This window comes from Epinephelus lanceolatus, chromosome 18 (assembly GCF_041903045.1).
Source record: "Epinephelus lanceolatus isolate andai-2023 chromosome 18, ASM4190304v1, whole genome shotgun sequence".
In the NCBI taxonomy this organism is placed as follows: Eukaryota; Metazoa; Chordata; class Actinopteri; order Perciformes; family Serranidae; genus Epinephelus; species Epinephelus lanceolatus.
The window spans coordinates 5530667-5536795 of NC_135751.1; the positions used below are offsets into that span (position 1 = coordinate 5530667).

General features: G+C 42.5%; 1 long non-coding RNA gene across 1 annotated transcript; it reads left to right on the forward strand.

Moving 5' to 3' along the window:
• Positions 1-2874: 2874 nt before the first annotated feature.
• Positions 2875-4089, forward strand: LOC117267767 (uncharacterized). Its single transcript, XR_004502605.2, has 3 exons — positions 2875-3002; positions 3148-3307; positions 3749-4089. It is a non-coding gene; the product is annotated as an uncharacterized LOC117267767 (long non-coding RNA).
• The last annotated feature ends 2040 nt before the right edge of the window (positions 4090-6129 follow it).

The following is a 6129-nucleotide window of genomic DNA, read 5'->3' on the forward strand; positions in this document are numbered from 1 at the left end:
TATGGCTTGACTGGATTTTTTCTCAGTTCAAGCTACAGAAACACCACTGTTGGTGTGGGATTAAGTGTGCATGGGTACACTAAGAAAAACATGACTTCATGCCCTTCATGATAGTGAAGTAAATACAGATGTTCTTCCTTTAATTGTTAAGAATCCATCATCAAATAAAGAGTGTTTAAGTGCCAGGATGGGGTGATTTCCATTGTCATAATGGTTCTGTACTAAATATAAGGTTAGATCCAAAGTGAAAAAGTAAAAATAGTCTATTTGGTGTACAGTGTTTTCTCACTGTTCCATAGGGTACTTGTTTTGGATCAAATCCTACCATGTAAGTCCAATGCTATGTCTCAAATTAGATACTTTGGTCAGTATACGTAAATACATATATCAGCTTCTTTGCTCATGTGACATCTTCTGTGTTTATTTGAATGTGCTTTCACAACATGCTTCCATCTATTACTGTCCGTGGCTGACACTGACTGGTTCATTCACCAGCTGATCTGAGTTAATAATAGCTGTGGCATTTTGCAAGTATTTACAACTTGTCAAGCATCTGATTACAAATCTAATACTAAATCTTCAGAAGTGAAGACAACAATTTAACATGCATAAACTCCATACATAACTTATGCTCATAGACCGTAAAGCTTACCCTCCAATACATGTAACGTCAATGCTCAATAATAATATGTGCCACTGCTAGCTAGCTGACAAGGTAACATTAGGATTTGTGCTATTATTTGTGGTATGAAATGATTACAGAATTAATCCAACTAAGCAAGCCGATAACTTCTGTCCAATGACAGTACAGTGGTAGTGAAAAATACACAAGTGTACTTGTACAGTGTTTTGATAACCTCCTCCTTGGCCTGTGTGAACACAATTAGGGTCTCAAAATAGAAATATTGAGACACGGCACAAGACAGGTCCACCACCCAAAAGTGGATGAAAAATATTTCATTTATATCTATATATATTCAGCCAAAAAAAAGATATATAAGAAAACTGACTGTATAAGATGTAGACAGACCTTGGGTGTGGTAGGAACCCAAATGCAGCACCAAAAGTGGTCAAGATAGTGTGTAATGACCTTCAATGTACCGTTTGTCAAAACACAGATGAGTGGTCAATTTTGTGGCTTGGAGCCTTCCAAGACACAGGTTTAGTCCCAAGCATTAGGTATGACATGCTGAATCAGAGAGCAGGTGAGTCAGTGGAGTATGCTGGATGCACACAAACAGCAAAAAGTTCAAATGTGTGCAGCGGTACCACAAGGGAGCAGATAGAAGGTGATTTCAGATAAGCAGAGGGTTCAATACCGCATGAACACACATGGGAAGCCAACCCACCTGTGAGGAGCAAGCGATAGGTAAGAACCGGCAAGGAGTCGAGGAACCAGTGGTGATGATGAGTGGATCTTGTATTGCGCACGCAAAGGCAGAATGTGCGGCCATGCAACAAGACAATCCACAACAGAGGAAATCCCAGGCAACAGAACAGGTAAATGCACAACATAGAGTTGACTGGTAATCTCTCCACACAGCCAAGGGGAACAGGTGGACAGAAACTAGGAAGGTGGAAGCAGAGCTCTTGGTTGGGGACAGAAGGCTGAGTGGTTTACTAGGGAGCAGGCAAAGCAGGAGAGTCAGAGACAGGCGAGGTTGGCAAGGAGAAAGCAGTCTGGGAACATGCTGGAAAGTCTTGCATGGAATAACAAAGAAACAATCTGGCCACGAGAGTCTGTGAGGCTGAGGTATTATAGTGGCAAGGAGAAATGAGGCACAGGTGAGCTGAGATGGCTTGATGAGGTGGGTGTGGTTGGCCGGCAGGAGTGGGAGTTGTGTGGACAGGAGATAGGCTGGTGGGTAGGTGTGATGGAGAGGCTGGGTGAGTGGAAATTAACTGGGTCATCTGAGAGAATAGCATGTAGGACAGGTGGAAGTGCACACTGTGACAGAAATAAATTTGTCATATACATACGCATTACAATATTGCATATTGTAATGCAAACAAATCAAATATGACACTAAATCTGGACATTTTCCTCAGCTGGTGCATATAATTAACATATTAAGAGGAAATAAGAATAAGAGTAAACTATTGCAGAAGTCAAGAAAGAGAAATAACCAAGTGTCTGGCATAATGCACAGGAACATCTGCACTGAATATGGGCTGGAAGTCCCAAGGTCACAATGGAAGACACCTCCTAAGGTGGTTGAGAATGACCAAGCTACGATCGTGTTGGACTTCCAGATCCAGACTGACAAACTGGTGATGGCTAACCAACCGGACATCGTGTTGATCGACAAACAACAGAAGAAGGCAGTGGTGATAGATGTAGCAATTCTGAGCAACAGCAACCTCAGGAGGAAAGACCAAAGTAACACAACAATAAACAAACAAACAGGCAAGAAGTCTGGCAAATATTGACAGACATTAATAATACAGGAAAGGCTAATCAGTTGTGGTGGTACTATATTACATCTTCAGTGCCTTAACATGATCAAATTGTTCCCTTCAGACATATATGTGCTGAAACTATCCCATTGTTCTTTAACCATATCATTTTCCATTTTCAATCTTCCCAGTATCTTTTCACACGCAGTAGTTTCCATCATTTGATCTATCCACATATGCAGTCTAAGAGTTTGAGGCTCCTTCCAACACCTTAGAATCATCAGAGCACAGGTTAGAAGGCTGCCCAGATAGCACACATACATCTGGCCGACGTCGGCCTGAGGATAACACATCGGCCCTGAATTTATAACGTTTGACAAGCGCCGGCCGCATGGGCAGATATCTTTAATACTCTTTTGTCCCAGCTCATCAAACGTCTCTGTTACGTCGGCTTTGGGTCGGCCCAGTCCTGTAGAATATCTGCCCACATACGGAAGTCGCCACAGAGGTGGAATTTCATCTCCGCGGTGTTTGTTTGCTAATTGGAATAAATTGGCAGAAAATAGCTATGTTGTTTCTTCTGTGACCGTTAAAAGAGGTTCCTGGTGAGTGGCGAGGCATGACTGGGTGTATATAGCACATGTCCCCACCAGCTAACGTTATCTTTCGTTAGCTGATAGCTAGTTTAGTGGTTTAGCTCATATTAGCTAACAGGCTACAACTGTGGTGTTTTCATTTTATTTTCCCTAGTTGACGTTATCTGCTCATCTGGTTATCGTGAGCACTTGTTTTGGGTTAAAGTGGAAGAGCCTGGAGCTGCCACCCGTGGTCCCGCGGCCCCCCGGCCTGACCTCCAGGGCCGTGGACGGGTGCTCAAGTGTTGGTGAGAGGAGCGGAGAGGAGCATGGAGGTAAGGCGGGGCGGGCCGACACTGTGTATCCCAGACTGGGTGCTCAAGTGTGGGTGAGAGGAGCAGAGAGGAGCATGGAGGTGAAATAGTGAAGTTTAAGGATGCATTCGGTATGTTGTTAATGTGATTTTATGGACAATTTATCAGTCGAGGTCTCCTCCTCTGCAAAGCAAACCGCCCCGGTGGCTACAGGTAATAGTGCAGTTTTGAAACCACTGCTTTTCTGAGATGAAGGACTGATTGTTGAGCTGCTGTTAACAGTTAACAGAGTTAACGCCGGATCCCGTTATTTAACAGTTTCAACACTAAATTAAGCAGAGTGACGGACCCAAAGCCTTCAATCTGGCTAAAAGACAGCTGAAATGCTAAAAAAAATACAGTGGTGAAGTTGGGATTTATTTCTTGAAGTTACGTGCTCATCGTCTTTTCTGTCTTTTGCAGGCTGCCAGGAGGAGCGGACTGGCCATCAGATATTTTTCGTGGACTTTGAAAAAATTTTTGTCAAAATGACTTTTGTAGGGGCGTCGGTGGCTTAGTGGTAGAGCAGGCGCCCCATGTACAAGGCTGTTGCCGCAGCGGCCCAGGTTCGACTCCAGCCTGTGGCCCTTTGCTGCATGTCACTCCCTCTCTCTCTCCCCCTTTCACACTTAACTGTCCTGTCCATTAAAGGCAAAAAAATGCCCTAAAAAATATCTTTAAAAAAAAAAATTGACTTTTGTCTCTTCATTGTGCACACTTACACACGAAATAGGGTAACATTCAGCTATTTTTGAATGCTAGCATTGATTTCTCACATTGAATGGTGAAATCTTTGTAGTTTGAAAGGTCCGACCTAAATGAATAAAGGTCATAGTTAACAAAGCATATGAATATTAATGAAGGAGCGCCCACTCAGGGCAGCTTCTTTTATTGATCGTTTGAACGTCGTGTGGTGTTCATTTTTGATTAAAGGCTGACATCTCAGCGACGTCTTGGCAATGCGCAAACGTTCTCCCTGCTACATCTTAACGATCTAAACTTGATATATCGGGCTGACGTCGGCCAGATGTATGTGTGCTATCTGGGCGGTTTTCAATATTCTAAATATAAATTTATCTAAATTTGGCACTACAGTTTTTTCACCAAGGAGATATAGTCTTGGCGAAGGTAGTCTGAGTGGGCGGAAGTTTGCTGCATAGATCAGCCTCTCATTGGGCGGAACGAGCCACCCACTGAAGTCCCGCCCTACCACCTCCGGTTGTGTAGCAGTTTTCAACACGTCCTTTACTAACTTTTGCGGTGTTTGATCTTGCGGGGATGTAGCCATTTTTCTGCCATGGTTCGTGTCCTGTAGGCAATATTTTTGTGGGCGTGTTACACCAAAATCTGTTTTCCCCTGGCAATATTTTTGCAAGCGCACCGTTGCTGTGGCACCGCCAAGAACAATTGTGATTGGTTAAAAGAAATAAAAAAAGCCGGGGCGTTTTTTTCTCCAATCTTAAAGTGAGAGTTGGCCCAGCCAGACCTTTCTTTTCTTGAGAAAGGTCTGGTGAGCGAGACTATGGCGAAGGTAGATGGGTCAAACAGAACATGACTTTTACCCAGGATACTGCAATTCGTGTCCATTGCGAAAACAAAAGTCAATGTTGTGTTAATATAGCGTCATATAATTTTCATACTGTCCACTGACATCATTCACCTGATGTATTTATGTCATGTCATGTGTTGTTGTTGTTACGTGACAAACGTACTTATTTTAAACCAAAACATGATCTTTTTTCTTCACCTATTTGATCTGTTTAGTCCAGGTAGCTTCACACAGACACACAGACACACACACAGACACACAGACACACACACAGACAGTGGCACTCATGGTCAAAATGACACATTTTGTTTGCAAAAGGCTCTAACCGTGCCAAAACATTTCAATTATGCAACAAAAGCAAATTTTGCCTTCAAACAACACAACTTGTGTTTTAAATTTTTGTTCAGTTTGTTCAGAGATTAAGTGGAAAGTGGTCATACCTATTTTCATTGCCTAGAAATCTATTTTTTGTCTTTAAGAGATGTTGTCATGTACTTTTTGTATGTAAGTTACATAGTTTCACTTTTACACTTGGGGTTGACTCTGGGCTTGAGTCACTTGATTGATAGTAAGTCTCAACTTGAGACTTGGGTGTGACTTGCAAAAAATAAAGATGGTTAAATATATGTAGTAAATATATTGTAGAAAATATTAAGTGATTAAAATATGCAGATAACTCAGATCATAAAATATAACAGTCAAGCTACATGGCCCTGTGTGAAAAAGTGTTTGCCCCCCAGCTCCTGTTAAAACATAACTGTGGTTGATCACACCTGAGTTCAATTTCTGTAGCCACACCCAGGCCTGATTACTGCACACCTGTTCCCAATCTAGAAATCACTTAAATAGGACCTACCTGATAAAGTGAAGTAGACCAAAAGATCCTCAAAAGCTACAGACATCATGCCGAGATCCAAAGAAATTCAGGAACAAATGAGAAAAAAAGTAATTGAAATCTATCAGTCTGGAAAAGGTTATAAAGCCATTTCTAAAGCTTTGGGACTCCAGCGAACCACAGTGAGAGCCATTATCCACAAATGGCAAAAACACTGGTGAACTTTCCCAGGAGTGGCCGGCCGACCAAAATTACCCCAAGAGCGCAGCAACGACTCATCCAAGAGGTGACAAAAGACCCCACAACAACATCTACAGAACTGCAGGCATCACTTGCCTTAGTTAAGGTCAGTGTTCATGACTCCACCATAAGAAAGAGACTGGGCAAAAATGGCCTGCATGGCAGAGTTCCAAGACGAAA